This window comes from Dryas octopetala, chromosome 9 (assembly GCF_963921425.1).
Source record: "Dryas octopetala chromosome 9, drDryOcto1.1, whole genome shotgun sequence".
Lineage (NCBI taxonomy): Eukaryota > Viridiplantae > Streptophyta > Magnoliopsida > Rosales > Rosaceae > Dryas > Dryas octopetala.
The window spans coordinates 14,894,131-14,911,540 of NC_141374.1; the positions used below are offsets into that span (position 1 = coordinate 14,894,131).

At 34.8% G+C, this 17,410-nt stretch overlaps 1 long non-coding RNA gene and 1 pseudogene across 2 annotated transcripts; one reads left to right on the forward strand and one right to left on the reverse strand.

Moving 5' to 3' along the window:
* Positions 1 to 65: 65 nt before the first annotated feature.
* On the reverse strand, positions 66 to 11,039 carry LOC147274601 (putative UDP-arabinopyranose mutase 2; annotated as a pseudogene).
* Positions 2,012 to 6,714, forward strand: LOC147274602 (uncharacterized). 2 transcript variants are annotated; one of them, XR_015119671.1, is made up of 3 exons: positions 2,012 to 2,759; positions 3,526 to 5,332; positions 6,471 to 6,714. It is a non-coding gene; the product is annotated as an uncharacterized LOC147274602 (long non-coding RNA). The 2 variants fall into 2 exon arrangements; XR_015119670.1 differs by having other exon boundaries at positions 3,526 to 6,714.
* Positions 11,040 to 17,410: the final 6,371 nt, after the last annotated feature.

The following is a 17,410-nucleotide window of genomic DNA, read 5'->3' on the forward strand; positions in this document are numbered from 1 at the left end:
AAATTAAGGATTATTTGAATGACGGAGCTGTTATGCTTTAAGCACGCACGTGTTGCGCCAGGCATTCATTTTTTTGCTACTATGTTTTGGGCCTCCACAGCCCGTATCGAAACCGACCGGCCTGTTTATTATTTAATCAGTAGTGCTAGATATACCACATTTTTATACCATAATTTCATACCATCTTATGTGGCAACTTACATGGCATTCATACATTGGATACTCAAAAATAAAAAGAAAAACCCAAAAAGAAAAAGAAAAACTCTGTCCAATAAAGTAATGACACGTGAGATGGTATAAGAATGTGGTATAAGAAATGTGGTAAGTATAGCATTATTCTTATTTAATATATAAAATTATATTTTTTTTATTTAAGTTTTTAGGATTTTTTTTTTTTTGGGGTGAAGTTTTTAGGTTTTTAATTTGTAGTTATAACTTATAAAGTTACTAGCTTCTCCACATTCGCTCTTACGAGTGCGAAACGACTCTTTCTATTGTGCAAACAACGATATTTTGGTAAGCGTAATTAGTTAATTTAATAGATAACATAAAGTAAATTTGGAAAAATTAATTAAGGAGAAAGATGCGTCAAACCAATTTTCATGAGCGAGAAAGTAAATTTGGGAAATAAATAACTGGTCATTGAGTTTAACCCGAAACGATCTCAGTCATTCGGACCCGGAGATAAATTTTATGATTCAAAACTTTTCTGTTTTATTATATAGATAACCAAGAAGTTTAATTTCGGTTTCGAGGAAATTTTCGCGGAAATTTCGATTAAAATTTCAATTTTGACAAACTTAGACAAAAACGACGAAAATTTTGAATGAAACTTGACCGTATGTTTATTTAACATATTATCTACTACATGGATAAAAAATATTGAAGAAACCAAATTATATAGTAGGTTTCATGTGATATAAGATAAATATAATGCGCGTTGGAGGTAAATACTGTTAAAAAAATGGATAACTAATTAGTAATTATATAAATAACACCTCAAATTTATTTAAATTACAATATTAAATTGAAAATTAAATAAGTATTCAATATTACATAGAGTTTTTAGCAAGTTCAAAATTTTCATTGTCTTTAGTATCATCATATCATTGTGGGGTCTTGAAATTTTTTTTAATTATCCTTGAATTTTATTTAGGAGTTGGGATTTTTTTTTTAATTTATTATTATTATTATTTTTATTTAAAAACATTTTGGGGATTTATTTGAATGAATTTCATATTGGATGGTTATAATTATTTAATGTTATTTAGAGGGCCAGGCTCTCTTGCACATGAAAGATGAATGCGGTTGTAAAGTTTTGGCCCTTAGATAGTTAGATACTTAGATTAGAGATTTAGATATAATGAATGACATAGATTAAAGAAAAAAAAATTACTTTTTTTTTTTTCCCCTCACCCGTGACCCCCCTCCTTTTCCCTTTCTCTTTTTTAAGGACTGGGCAGGTGACTGGCTTCAGTAGTGGAGGTTAGGTTAGTGGGTTGAATCTGTGTGGTGTGGGTTTTGGGAAATTTAATTAAGGGAGAGAATGAGAGTGATGAGTAAGAAGCACACTGCATACACACACAAGTTAGTAAATTCTGAAGATTTTTTTGTCTCGGAAAAATTCTCAAAAATATTGAGCAGGTGAGGCGTTGCAACCATTTGGCCATTTTGTTTTTTTCTTTTTTTCTTAAATTGATATTTATATGTCATTTATTAAATGCTCTTAACAATGTCAATCAGTGTAAAAAAAAAAAAAAAAATTTACCTAGAGCCGAACCTAAGGAGTAAGGGTTTAGTAATATTAACAATGGGAGCGGCTCTATTGCGGATGGAAAAATTTACGGATGAATAAGGGTGTAAAATTTTAGCCGTTAGATCTAATGAATGGCTTAGATTAAAAAATAAAAAAAAATATTTTTTTATTACTTTTTTTCCCCTTCACCCCTTCACCCGTGAACCCCTTTCTCTTTCTTTTTTTTTCTTCTTCTCGCAACAGCAGCCCTTTTCTTTTTTTTTTCTTCTTCTTCTCGCGACCTCAGCCTCTCTCTCTCATTTTCATTTTCTCCAGCGTCCTTCCTTCTCTCTCTCTCGGCGTCTGGGGTGGTTGATGGTCGAGACCCAGCCGGAAAAAAGTCAACGCCGCCGAAAACCCCTTGATTTTCCCTCGTCGTTGATCGGATGAACAAGCTGAGGGCGCTAATGGACTCACTGTGGCCTGGGGAAGAAAACCCAGTAGTCTGCCGCCTTAATTCGTCGGAGAACGGCCGATCGACGCTAAGGCGATTGGTTTAGAAAGAGAAAGGGGGTCACGGGTGAAGGGGAAAAAAAGCCTCTTGGTCTCTGTTCTCTCACTCCCTCAACTCTCAGCTCTCACTCTCTCTCATGACTCAGCAGGCATCCAAATCATCACCACCCCAGGCTGAGAGAAGTGAGGCCGTAAGGGTCGCCGTCCAGACACTCGGGGGGTCGCTGTCCAGAGAGATGGGGTGTTGTGGGCTTCTCGGCTGGCCGCCGGGGGGTCGCCCGACCCCCCACCTTTGTATGGATCCGTCCCTGCCTCCAGTACGACCTCCAGCACCACCTCCAGTACTCCACCACCATCGATCTCCACCTGGACCACCTCCACGAGCTCCATCACCACGAATCTCACCAATCTCACCAAACCCCAATATACAGTCAAACACTCTGCCATTAGGGACTGCTGGTACTGGTTATCTGGGAATTGTCTTAATCCGACCTGTGCTTTTAGGCATCCTGTAAGCACCTGTTCTCATTTTTTTGCATCAATGTCCTTGATTGCTTTATTGATTTAATGTCGTTATAAATAGTTGAAGTCTTATATTAGTTATGACTTATGACTTATCCTTTTGCTGTTTCATGTGTGTTTGGGTCCTTGGGGATTGGTTTGTATTTAGGTGGTTGTATAAATCCTGTATGTGTAAGATCATTTTCCTTTTCACATGTCGTGGTGTCTAGTGTTGTTTGGGGGACATAAATTCTTGATGTGTTGACAGGTTAGGCTTAATTAACATTTAAATCAGTGCTAGTACTTGACATTAAATGTGTATCTTAAATCTGTTGCATTCCCATTATATGGCCTTGAGACTTTTCTTACATCCATCCCCTTCTTTTTGGAATTCTGTATCACTCACCTGCTGCCTTGAAGTTTCCTGCCATTAATGCATGGGTTTTTTAATGAAGGGATGTTTATGCTTGCTGGGGCTTTGTAAATTGAATTTGGAGAATGGAATACACAGTTGCTTATGCATAGGATATATAGACAGTTGTTTTTATCCAATTAGAGTGTTCATTCTTTATTGTAATCCCTTGTTTTTGGGTATTGTTTCTGTGTATGAGTTTTGTATGTTGTACACAATAAAGTGTGTAATGCCAATTGTTGTTCAATATCGATAATTTTCTTTGTGTTTGGTGTTTCTTGTAGTGAATATCTCATCGATTTTAGTACATTGTAAACTGTTATCTTTTTGGGCAGTGACATTGACGGTGGTGTTCTTTTTTCAGTGAGCTGATTGACAGATGGAAGATTTGCTTAATGGGCTAATGTCAATGTCGACGGTGCAAACATATACTGCTTAGGGTTTAAGTGGCAGGAAAGTATCAGAGAGGTAATAGCTGATGCTACTTGGAGAAAGAATCACAAATTCACAATATTTATTTTGTTAGTCTTGCACTTGAGCAAATTTTGATTAGAGATAACAAAGTGATGTTACTTCCAGTGGAAGACCAGGATCTCCATATTGATTACTTTAGCCAATTTCAGTTAAATTTCATTGTTGCTAAATTCTAGGGCTGGGAACAAAATACTCTTGAATATAGAGATTTTAGGAGCAAAGTAAGTATTGTAGCTACTATCGAAGATATGAAGCACATTTTCTCACATCCTCTCCTTCTAGAAGGAGAGAATTGCCTTGCCACTTCTAGGTTTATGTAAATTGCATTTCGTTCGGGAAGTTCCATTATATGGAACTACGTTAATGGTGCCATGGGGATCCCAATACAGCCAAATGGCTTATAACTTTCGTCATACACAAGCTAATGCGATTGGCAACGTGTACCAGCAATTTAATGTGTTGCGGCAATTTGAGAATTACGCTTTCGAACAAGCACATCCCCTATTGCACATGGTTTACAGTAATAGTAAAACCAAATATATTAAAAATCCCCTGGGTGAGATCAAGTTTGTTTGAAATTACATTACTCACGCTTTTGAAGAATGGACAAACTTGAGAACTAGTCTTCTAGATTAGCTGCAACAAGAGAACACTAATTGGATGGGTCTAGAACAAGACCATCTGATGCTATCACTCATTCTTCACATGCAACAGATGAGAATGCCAATGCAGCAGATAATGCAGCAGCAAATGACCCATCTGGTGTATTATCTGCCGCATTGGCATTCTCATTTGCTGCATGTGAAGAATGTGTGATAACATCAGATGGTCTTGTTACAGACCTATCCGGTTAGTGTTCTCTTGTTGCAGCTGATCTAGAAGACTAGTTCTCAAGTTTGTCCATTCTTCAGAAGCGTGAGTAATGTAATTTCAAACAAATTTGATCTCACCCAGGGGATTTTTGGTATATTTGGTTTTACTATTACTGTAAACCCTGTGCAATAGGGGTTGTGCTTGTCTGAATGCGTAATTCTCAAATTGCCGCAGCACATCAAATTGCTGGTACATGTTGCCAATCACATTAGCTTGCGTATGACGAAAGTTATAAGCCATTTGGCTGTATTGGAATCCCCATGGCACCATTACCGTAGTTCCATATAATGGAACTTCCCGAACCTAATGCAATTTACATAAACCTAGAAGTGGCAAGGCAATTCTCTCCTTCTAGAAGGAGAGGATGTGAGAAAATGTGCTCTATATCCTCGATAGTAGCTACAATACTTACTTTGCTCCTAAAATCTCTATATTCAAGAGTATTTTGTTCCCAGCCTCGGAATTTAGCAACAATGAAATTTAATTGAAATTGGCTAAAGTAATCAATATGGAGATCTTGGTCTTCCATTGGAGGTAACATCACTTTGTTATCTCTGATCAAAATTTGCTCAAGTGCAAGACTACCAAAATAAATATTGTGATTCTTTCTCCAAGTAGCATCAGCTATTACCTCTTTGATACTTTCTTGCCACTTAAACCCTAAGCGGTATATGTTTGCACCGCCGAAAGAGGGGCATTTTATTACCAAAATCCAGTATTAGAAGAATTGAGGGGAGGCCAGTTGAACCAGAATGAAGTGAAATGTAGTACACTGTAGATGATGAAAATTACGTGAGCTAATAATGCATTGTGTTAAATGAATGGTAATGCTTGTAGTTACTATCCTGTATTTTGTCCTATGAAAATTTCCAGTGGGTTAAGAAAAAAGTCGAAGACAAAATATTATGAATTAAGACATATGACCAATGATTTAACCTAATATGCAGCTTATAAAAGCTCAATACCAACATATTTTTTAAAGCTAATCTCATGTGATACATAACTTCTTTTATTAGGTTGTTACATATATAATCAAACATCATAAACTATACAATCACTTGGATTATTGTATCTAATCTTATTTGAATATATAATGAGATATATGGGTTAAAACTAAGCTATAGTTTGGTGATTGTAAGATAGTCTAAAATCTATTGTTAATCATGAGATATGTGAGCTATTAAAATGATCTTCTGCCAAATATTTGATATGTTAAATTGTGAATCAGTATCATAAATTCAAATATACATCAACTTATATTTAGTAGGACAAAATCTTAGAGCAGTAGACCATATCTGATTAATGAAAAATAAGGCTCCTTTTGCATAATTAATCTTTTTACATATCAAAAGAAATTTCATCCAAACTTTAGGGATTGGAAATGTGGCTAATTTATTTTTCGCTCTATGTACTTTGGTATGCTAATTTCACATCGAAATTGGCATAATAATATATTGTCAGTTATCATTATTGTCTTCTGGTTTCGACTGACCCAAATAGTTTTTACTTTGCCATGGTGCTGGTTTTGTTCTTAGCTTTTTCGACTTATGTTCTTCCCCCCTCCGTGTTTTAGCTGACTGTCTATCTTTCTTGCTTATGCTGCCACATAACACAACTTTGCAACTGAATTTGACTGAGGTTTGGTATAATGATCTTAAACTGTGATTGTGAACTGTTGGTGGTAGTGTAGTGAGGTTTGTGAGTTGATATAATATGGTCATATTTGATGTTGTAATAAAAATGTACAACAGTTCATGGAATGAATGTTTTTCCAATTAGCTTTCATTCATACAATAGAGTTCATTTTCCAATTTAGGGTTGGTTTATGTGAAAGCATGAAGCTCCAGTCACATTCATACTTCTGAGGAAGTAACAGGAAAAGTTTTCATGACACTACTGATGTGAACTCAAAGACTCTGCATTGACTAACATAGTAGATTTTCTGTTTTGTTCTTGTTGCAGATTTGTAGTGATGCCGTAACATCATCTTGCTTGAATTGTTGGTGTATTTTGTTGGCTTGGAACTTCTCATCTGAGGTCTTTATGTATTTGGTTGAGTAGTTTTGGACTGGACTATTGTAAACTTCTAAACTTCAGCTTTGGCATGGTTTGAATGGAACCATGGATGTATTTGGTTGAGTAGTTTTGCAGTTTGAAACTATGCATCTGTTTCTATCAATCGAATGCTTTTTGCAATTTTATTTTACTTTTTTTCCTCCATTAATCTCCCTGAGCTCACAGTGATAGATTTGCAATGGATGTTTTTCATTAACCCAACGTGGGGTTGAGCTGTTAATGATCATTGAGCTCTGGTGGTTATTAATGAATACAGGCGTTAACAACAATGAGCAGTATTTGTAATTGATATCGTCAAATGGATATTTGCATTATGCTAATGTGGGGTTGTTGATTAACTTTAATGATTAAATGTATTTGCAATGATATTTGCATGTCCTGATTGTTGAGGCAAACCAAGTTAACGAGTTCTATGAACATTAATTTAGAGCAACCATGGAATATATGATGTCTCACATCTAGGGGAGCAACTCGGGTGGGTTAAAAGGTCAATCCAAGCTAAACTTATGCTTCATTTTTTGAGTTTGGATTTGGGTTTTGGCAGATTGCAAATAAGTGAATCCAAAACAATTAAGAAACGGGTTGGGCAAAACCTGTGAAAAAACAAAACTTAATAAAAGTATAATATAATTACCTCAATTAATTAAGCACCATAGTCCAAAACTTTAATATCAACCAATTTCAAATAAAAGAAAGCAATACCTTCAAGGCTTCAACATGAAGAAAGAATAATAATAACAACATCACAATCATGTTGCTACCAAACACCATAATTTAAGTTTTATTCCACACTAAAATATATAAAAATATATATGATAGATACATATTTCGACCTCATTTATAATCTCAAGTTTCTCTTTAGTAACAATATATAAATGAATAATATATGAACTATATATTATATTACTAATTTAAACTAAAATATAAATTATAAAATAATACTAATACAAATCGGACTGGGATTCGGGTTCGGTTTGAACGGGCATGACTTCTATCCAAACCCAACCCAAAAAATTTGGATTGAGGTTGGATTTGGATTCGGGCGGAATTTGACTTGTTCAAACCCTCTCACACGGGTTCAAACACCAAATTAGATTCGGGCGGGCTAGGGCTGTCCCAACTTGCATCCCATATTCACATCCCATATTCTTCCTGTAAATGATAAATCCCTTGTTGGTTTAGTATGTTTATTTGAATAAATTTCTAAGTATGTTTATTCTCTGAAATTACTATTCCAAATTTCTTGTGACGAGTTAAGCCTTTTAATTAATGAAAAATGGGTTGGATCAGAGAATAAAGTACACAGCAAAAATCAAATAAACATACTTAGAAATTTATTTAAAATCCTACTTCGAAAAATGTGTACGAAATTTGGTTTAGTATGAAGATATCGTAAAAAAGATGGTTAATATTTTTCAACTAAGTTAATTAATGACTCTCTTTATCCTAATGACTATAAGGAAAATGAATAGTCATCTTGTATAGATCGAGACCAAGTAGAAGTTAGATTCAATTTGTTTTGAAATGATATGTAAAGCTAAAATTCCATGGTGTGTGAGAATTTTGGGCAATTCTAAAGAGAATGTCATTGCTCTTAACTAAGAAGTAAAGCAAAGATTCCTTCTCTGATGAAAAAGTGAGAGAAATTTTGACATGAGTCCAAAGTTTAGACCAATCTAAAACACCTTCACCAACCCACTTTTTCATATGCAAGGTAGTCACATTTCAACGGGTTTCTTGTTCCCAAAGGAAAAGTTTTTAGATCTGGTGTCAAAAAGCAGTCTTTTAAGATTGGGATATAATTATAGAAAACCAAGTACCCACTTCTTAAATTATTCTTCAATGAAATTCACTACCATTTCAATTGAGGTAAAATAACAATTCTCTGATAAGCATTGATTAAGAGCATACAGGCAAAAAGTGATAGGAGAACACCAAAAGAAACTAAAAATAAGACTACAGGAGAATGATATCTGATCACAACCATAAAAAGGCCGTTCATAATTGTCTACTGCATAACACCATTTGGTTGAGCCATATATAGCTGCTGTTTGTGGTGGTGGGTTTAGCTCATTCCAGGCTTCAATCCAAGTAACCATGGCATCCCCAAGGTTGTGAAAGTAAGGATCAAGAGGGCCAATCTTTTCCTTGACCTTGTTGGCAAGCTCAGTGTAGCATTCAGAGACACTTGTGCACTCTTTTGGGAGCACAATGGACAGGAAAAATGAGATGATATCATCTTGCCAGTATATGCCTTTGTAATCTTTCTTCAGATTCACAAATGGGTTTCTTGCCTTGCTATGCCATATGTTTGGCAGCCCTGTCTTAACACCTAGACCCAAATGGTCACAGATCACCTGAAAAATATATCATTGTCCAAATTGGCCAAATATAAAACTATGACCCAAATGGAACTATATCTGAATCAATGAAACAAAGTCATATAGTTTTGTTATTCAAAACTTGGTACACATATTTGGCATTCCTAACAATATTTAAAATAAAAATAAAGAGAATAAAATGATATGGGGATTGGATTACCTTAGCACACCAAGCAGCCCACATGTCATCATATCTACCAATGAGCCCAAAATACATGGCTGGGCCTATAAGCTCCCTGTTAAAAGCAAAGCCAGGTTCATCCCACACATTGGGAAAATGGTGCCTTTTGGAATTGTCATCACAGCATCCACATTCCTACATGAACTAAAAAACACTCAATTCTCAATTACTTTAGGCCAATAGGCCGTACCCAAAAAGTAATTAAAAACTTGCTAATATTGTTATAAAATATATGGGATTCAATTAAATAAATTAAATAGGTTAATAATATTGTAACATGATGTTGCGCTCAAGAGGCTTGACCAGCTGAGTTGGAGCATAGTAGTCGGGGATGTTGAGCCAAAGTCCATGAGAAATGGCAGTGGGCACACCTTCTCTTAGGCTAAATGGGTACCCACGAACAAAGTCCACTCTAGAGAAAGACCCACTATATATATCTATTATAAAGCCTAGGTGCGAATGCAAAGTGTGAAGCTTAAGCCTTACGAAATCGGAAACCCTATTTGGCCAAATAAAAAAGGAAATCGGAAACTCTAGATTGCTTTTTCTTTGTTGTTCTCTTTTCTGGTCTGGTCTGAAGGTAGGTTCGCTATGGCGATTGAGGAGAAGAACATTTCTAGTGTAGCGGAAACAGTCGCGAAGTTTGGAGGAAAACATGGGTCAGATGCGGAGGAGAAGAAAGCCCTAGAATCAGTAGCGGATGCTGCGATTGAAGGAAGCATGGAGGGTAAGTCCCTATACTTAGCTTTCTCTCAGACCATGCATGATGGTCACCTTTATTTCGTTGTTAAATCCATCAATTTGAGCGATGCTATTGCTGGCCGCCGCCCTACTTTTGGAAAAAGGCGTAGGTATTCCACCAATTCCTACTCCTCCTCCACCAATTCCTATTCTATTAACTCCATTTCTTCTAAATTACTACGGGGAGTGGGTTATACTCCCCCCATGAATTTTGGTCCTTTGTTTCCCAATTGCGGCCTCTACCAGTCTAGTATTGTTTTCGGGGGCCTGCTTAACCAATACAACAGGGATTGGGAGGGTGAAAATGAAATTTGGGTGTTTGAGGCTGATGAAAATTTGAAACCCAACTCGCGCATCAAGCCCTTTTCAATGCATAATTTCAACCATATAAAATTTTCCCCCCTGCTGGTGGAGCTGCAAGGCAAACTCTATGCTCTCAACGGTTTCAACATTACCGCTTGCTATATGGAGGTATTCGACCAGACACTGAGTAAATGGCTTTCTCTGCCAGATCCTCCCTTCATGACCGGTAATGGAGACGAACATTTGTCTATTGTAGTTGCCGGCCAAAATATCTTACTCTCCAATCCGGATGTGAAAGGAGTGTTCTGCTTCGAACCTGAAATACAAAATTGGAAAGCAGTACATTCTTTGGGAGCTGCCCTTCCCTTTGAAGGCCTTGCTACAGCTTTTGATGATGATGCATGTGGTGGTTTCCTAATGTTTAAGTTTAACTATGGTTTTGGTCAACCTGATACTATATCAGTCTTCTTCATGTCGCATCAATTTGACTCTGTCCAAACTTTGAAATCTGTGGACCTGCCTCGTTTGCCTCCTGAATTTCTCAAAGCCTACCAATGTGGTCTGGTCCGTGTAGGGGTTGGTGGTCGAAAGTTCTGCCTTGTTTTAAACAGATTCTTCAGCAAACAGAAATATACATTTGATGGTGTTGTTTACGATGATTTTCCGGAGCACAATAACAAGGGGATTCTTCTTTTCATAACATTTGAATATGAAACCACCAAATCAGAATCGGGCTCCAAATTGGAATCCAAGTACAAAATCCTCAATACCAACCAAATTGAATACACACCCGAGCATACTGAAGATGAATCAGCTGTCACCCTGGATTATTGTCTGCATCAAGCCTTTGTGCTGTAAGTTTTCCTGATTCATACATATATGTCCTTTCTTTAACTTCCTCATCGGTTTATTTACATTTATGTATTTTATCAGTAATTGTCTGCATGATAAACTAAACCTGCAAGTTAGTTGCTTATTTGCATGGCCTCACTTCTTGCTTGTAAAGTATACAACAATAAAGTTGGTAATTGTGCATTAATGCCACTTGTGTTATGCAATGTCTTAGCTAGTGATTGTTGTTGTCGATTGTTGATATGTAATTCGCTGAAAGCAACCAATCAGTTGGAGAAAACATGCATGATCGACCACACTGGCTTATAATAATATAAATGAGACTATTCATATGGAATTTATTGGATTTTATATGTAATGTGTTGAGAACGGAGAACCCCAACACAATCAACAAACTACTTTAGTCTTGAGATTGAAATATCTAGGATTGAATAATCTAGCATTGTACCTGGCTCTGGGTGCAATGCACAATCGGGAAAGCCTGAATTTTAACTTATCTTAATTTCATTTGATCAACTGAATAAGTCACCATAAAATTCACTCGTAGAGAAAACGAAGGAAACAAGTGAAAACTAGAATGATAATCCTGACCTTGAGAAGAAAATGTAGTTGAATAGGGTCTGTAAACATTGTTTTCATTGTCCAAATTCCTAAAATAACTTGTGATTGAAAAATCTTGATTTGGCCTTAATTGCGATTGTTAATTAACTAGGTGGATATGATTGGCAAAATTAAAATCACTTTCCTAAGTTGAAAATGACTTGAACTGGAGGAATCAAAAGATACAATATATGGTTTCTAATTGGTGCATCCATACATGCTGCTTCTGTGTGCTCACAAATTTGAAGGGATTGATTCATAGTTAAACAAATCCTGGAGTATTTAATTAATTAGTTTTAGACTGCTCTAGTGAACATGTATTTTTTATTATTTGGAATCGGTTTGTGATTTATCCTATTCAACATAACAGGAACAGTATGGAGGACGAGGACACTGATGCTTATGATGAATGAAGGTAGCGTTTTTGTATTTCCAAGGTTGTTCCCGGCAGCTATTGGTGGGGGAGCTTTAGCCTACGTTATCTCTCAGGCACATAGTAGTTCTTTGACTTGGCTGTTGTAAATTTCAGCTTTTGAAAGATTTGAATGGAAGTATGGAAGTAGCCAAGGAGTAAAATTTCGGTTTCGAGGAAATTTTCGATGGAAATTTTTGCGGAAATTTCGATTAAAATTTCGATTTCGATAAAATTGGACAAAAACGATGAAAATTGCTATTAAAATATGGAAATTTTGAATGAAACTTGACCATATGTTTATTTAACATATTATCTACTACATTGATAAAAAACATTGAAGAAATCAAATAATATAGTAGATTTCATGTGATATGTGATGAATATAATGCGCGTCGGAGATAATACTATTAAAAAAATACTTCACTACTTAATAATTACATAATAAAATTACACGATTAAATCACCAATGTGGCAACGGAAAGTAGCAAACTTATTCAAAGGGACTTGGAAATGGTCTTTGATAGTTAAATTAAGCCGAATTGGGTTAAAATAGAACCAATCCAATGGCAGCAGCGGTGACAACGGTTTACCTAAAATTTCAATTTTACAAATTATCGTAATTGGAAAACCAAACATTAAGGAAATGAAACTTCATGATAAGGGATAAATTTGTTTTTCATAATTTATGTTTACAACTAAACGAAATACCAAAATGACCAAATCAAACCCCAAATAAAATCTCAAACCTTTTTTTTCTTTATAATTGCCTAAAGATTCCAAATCTCAATCTACCTTAAAAAATTTTTTTTTTTTTCTCTTCTTTTTTTTTTCTTTCCTTTTCCTCTTCTTCCCACCTGACTTCCTCTTTTTTTTCTTTACTTTTCCTCTTCTTCCCCAGTGGTCTTCCACTCTTCTCCTGCGCTTCGTCTTCTTCTAGTTCAGCACTTCAGCCTTTCTCTTTTTTTTTCTCCTGTTTTTTTTCTTCTCCCTTCACCATTTTTTCTCCTCCCTTCATAATCTCTCTTCCCTCTCCCTCCTCCCTTCCTCATCTCTTTCTTCCTTCTCCCTCCCCGGATCTCCTCTCCCTCCGACGATGGTGCGCCTTGATCTGCAACTCCCTCTCCGGCGACGGTCTCTGCCTCCCCTCTCTCTCTCTCCGGTCTCTACATCGAAAATTTCGCCAAAATTTCGAGGATTTTGGAAAATTTTGGTGAAATTTCGGCGAAATTTTTTGAAATTTTTCAAAATAATTTTGGTATGATATTAAAATTTTCATACCCCTAAAAAACGAAATTTTACTCCCTGGAAGTAGCTAGTTACAAATTTCAACTAACAGTTAATCAAGTGGTACTATATAATATATATGACCCAATTCCTGGATGAGTTATTGATCAAAATTATATATGCTTGCAAAATTTTCACACAACCATCTATTTCATTATTTTTTTCCCAATGTTTTCCGTCTTTGTTTGTTTTTTTTTTCCCAGTGCTGATGTATGTTTATGCGTCCAAATCAGAAAATCCTAATGTGAAATGGGCAAACTTAGCATCACCCATTCCATTCAGAAAGGGCATGCTGCAAAACTTGCATTGGAAAATGTGGTTGGTCTAAATGTCTAGACAACTCTGAACTTGGTTTGTTGTGTGCAATCAAGACATCCAAATATGCAAAACCCAGGGGTCCTCATTGCAAATACATCCAGTCGTCAAAGTTAAATATATGAATTAAGACATAAATATACCAAACAATAGCCAATCATATAGCCGGCAGGGCAACTGAATTTGGTTTATACAAACAGGGAACAGTCCTAGGTATGTAGCAAAACAATGATCCAATCCAGTCTGTAATGGGTGGCCATTGCCCAATTGTATTTTGTTCATTTTGGTGCCCTTTAAGAAATTAGACACGTACTAATTAAAGATTAAAATGTGTATATTGAAGGGCGTCAAACCAACCAAAATGGTCTGTTCCCAGAATGCCCAACATCCCATTTTCTGAAAATATGGCCCCTACAGTCCTCTGCATGCTCAGAATGTTGGGTTCATGAATCATACCCATCTCTTTGTTTATTGCTTGTCTGCTACGTTCATCCAAAACAAACATCTACGTCTAGTTATTGTGCAGTTTGGTCCCTTGGACCGTTGTGTTAAATGAATGGTCCGGTAATGCTTGTAGTTACTAACCTGTATTTTGTCCCATGAAAATTTCCAGTGGGTTAAGAAAAAATTCGGAAGACAAAATATTATGAATGAAGAAATTAAGACATATGACCAATGATTTAACCTAATATGCAGCTTATAAATGCTCAATACCAAGATATTTTTTAAGGCTAATCTCATGTGATACATAACTTCTTTTATTAGGTTGTTACATATATAATCAAACATCATAAACTATACAATCATTGTGGATTATTGTATCTATTCTTATTTGAATATATAATGAGATATATGGGTTAAAACTAAGCTATAGTTTGGTGATTGTAAGATAATCTAAAATCTATTGTTAATCATGAGATATGTGAGTTATTAAAATGATCTTCGGCCAAATATTTGATATGTTATGTTGTTAATTATGAATCAGTATTATAAATTCAAATATACATCAACTTATATTTAGTAGGACAAAATCTTAAGAGAGTAGACCATATATATCTGCTTAATGAGAAAAATAAGGTATAATAATTGGGTGAAAAAGATGTTAACATGTGGGTCAAAAAACTTAAGGCCCTATCTAGCGGGTAGAGATCTCATGTCCCTTCCCGTCCCCTCTCATATATTTTGAAATTTTTTTTTTTTAAATAAAACAAGAATTATGAAAACGTCATCAAAATATGTGAGAGGGGACAGAGAGAGACATGACATTTGGGGACATGAGATTTCTACTCTTATCTAACTATATAGATAATTGAAGAAAACGTTTTGGGGCCTATGGAGGCCACTGAGCCTGGAAGAGGACGAGAACATGGACACATGGCCTTGCACATGAAGAGCTATACCACTCAATAGAACACGACAAAAACTAACTTGGGAAAAGCCCTATAATTACATTGTTAGAAGTTGATTATTATTACATTGTCCTTTATTCTTTCAATTTCTATAATTTTCTTTTTAATTATATGCTGTTTTTGTGTGATGATCTTGACTGCTAATAGGAAGGTCTACTTCTTCAGGTACAATGTAAGGCAGATTGTAGATTCTATCACTTATACATACACACATGTATATTTTTATACCTTTTAAATATTTTTTTAGTCTTGTCAGACAGTCCATATAAGATATTTAAATTGCCATATTATAAATTTAAATTATTGATTGTGTTAATACTTGATTGAATGTTTAGTTTAGACTAGATTAAATTAATGTGTGTTTTTTTGCTAGGCATAATATTCACTTAAACGATCATGAGTCTCGTTAGACAGACGAATAACCTGTCATGTTATAAATTTGAATAATTGATTATATATGCTAGCACTTATATTGAATATGTAATTCAAACTAATTAAACTGAATGAATATTCTATTGCCAAACTGTATAGCAAGAAAGCATTACCCTTTTTATACTTATAAAAGGACTACTCTAGATTCTAATTAAGTCAGTTTAGTTCATAGTTCATACAGCTAATATATCGAGAGAATTACACTAGTTGATCATCCATGATTAAACATTATTCCAATTTTCAAGAATCCTACGTGCCGTATTGCCAAATTGTAGCCGTAACATTACTAAGGATGATGAACAAGAAAAAGAAGTGGACTTATTTTTTGTTTTCTTTTAAATATTAATGATTTTTGTATTACACATTGATTTATAATTTAAAATGTAGAAATAATTACAGATTTGGTCAACTTATTTTATAGCTAGTTCAATTTTGGTCTATGATCTTTTTTAAATTCAATTTTAGTCTACTAATTGTTCCATTTGTTCAATAAAGGTCCAGATTTGTTGTCTCAAATTTGTCCCGCTTTTTACCCTATCAAATCTTAGTTAAATTCAACAAATATATACTTGTTTTAAAGCTATGCTTCTCGTCTTACAACTATATAAAGATCATTCAAATCGGAGTTCTAAAACTCAAGATAATTGACCCTGAAACTTAGCAATAATGAAATTTAGCCGAAATTGACTAAAGTAATCAAATTGGGGATCTTGGTCTTCCACTGGAGGTAACATCACTTTGTTATCTCTAATCAAACTTTGTTCAAGTGCAAGACTACCAAAAGTAATATTGTGATTCTTTCTCCAAGTAAAATCAGCTATTACCTCTCTAATACTTTCCTGCCACTTAAACCCTAAGCGGTATATGATTGCAACGCCGAAAGAGGGACATTTTATTACCAAAATCCAGTATTAGAAGAATTGAGGGGAGGCCAGTTGAACCGGAATGAAGTGAAATGTAGTACACTGTAGATGATGAAAATTACGTGAGGTAATAATGCATTGTGTTAAATGAATGGTAATGCTTGTAGTTACTATCTTGTATTTTGTCCCTTGAAAATTTCTAGTGGGTTAAGAAAAAAGTCGAAGACAAAATATTATGAATGAAGAAATTAAGACATATGACCAATGATTTAACCTAATATGCTTATAAAAGCTATATTTTTTAAAGCAAATCTCATGTGATACATAACTTCTTTTATTAGGTTGTTACATATATAATCAAACTTCATAATCTATACAATCACTTGGATTATTGTATCTAATCTTATTTGAATATATAATGAGATATATATATTTGGGTTAAAACTAAGCTATAGTTTGGTGATTGTAAGATAGTCTAAAATCTATTGTTAATCATGAGATATGTGAGCTATTAAAATGATCTTTTGCCAAATATTTGATATGTTAAATTGTGAATCAGTATCATAAATTCAAATATACATCAAATATTTGATTAATGAGAAATATCTGATTAATGAGAAAAATAAGGCTCCTTTTGCATAATTAGTCTTTTTAAATATCAAAAGAAATTTCATCCAAACTTTAGGGATTGCAAATGTAGCTAATTTATTTTTCGCTCTATGTACTTTGGTATGCTAATTTTACATCGAAATTGGCATAATAATATATTGTCAATTGTCTTTTGGTTTCGACTGACCCAAATAGTTTTTACTTTGCCATGGTGCTGGTTTTGTTCTTAGCTTTTTCGACTTATGTTCTTTTCCCCCCCCCCCCTTCCGTGTTTTAGCTGACTGTCTATCTTTCTTGCTTATGCTGCCACATAACACAACTTTGCAACTGAATTAATTTGACTGAGGTTTGGTATAATGATCTTAAACTGCATGTGATTGTGAACTGTTGGTGGTAGTGTAGTGAGCTTTGTGAGTTGATATAATATGGTTCGACCAAAAA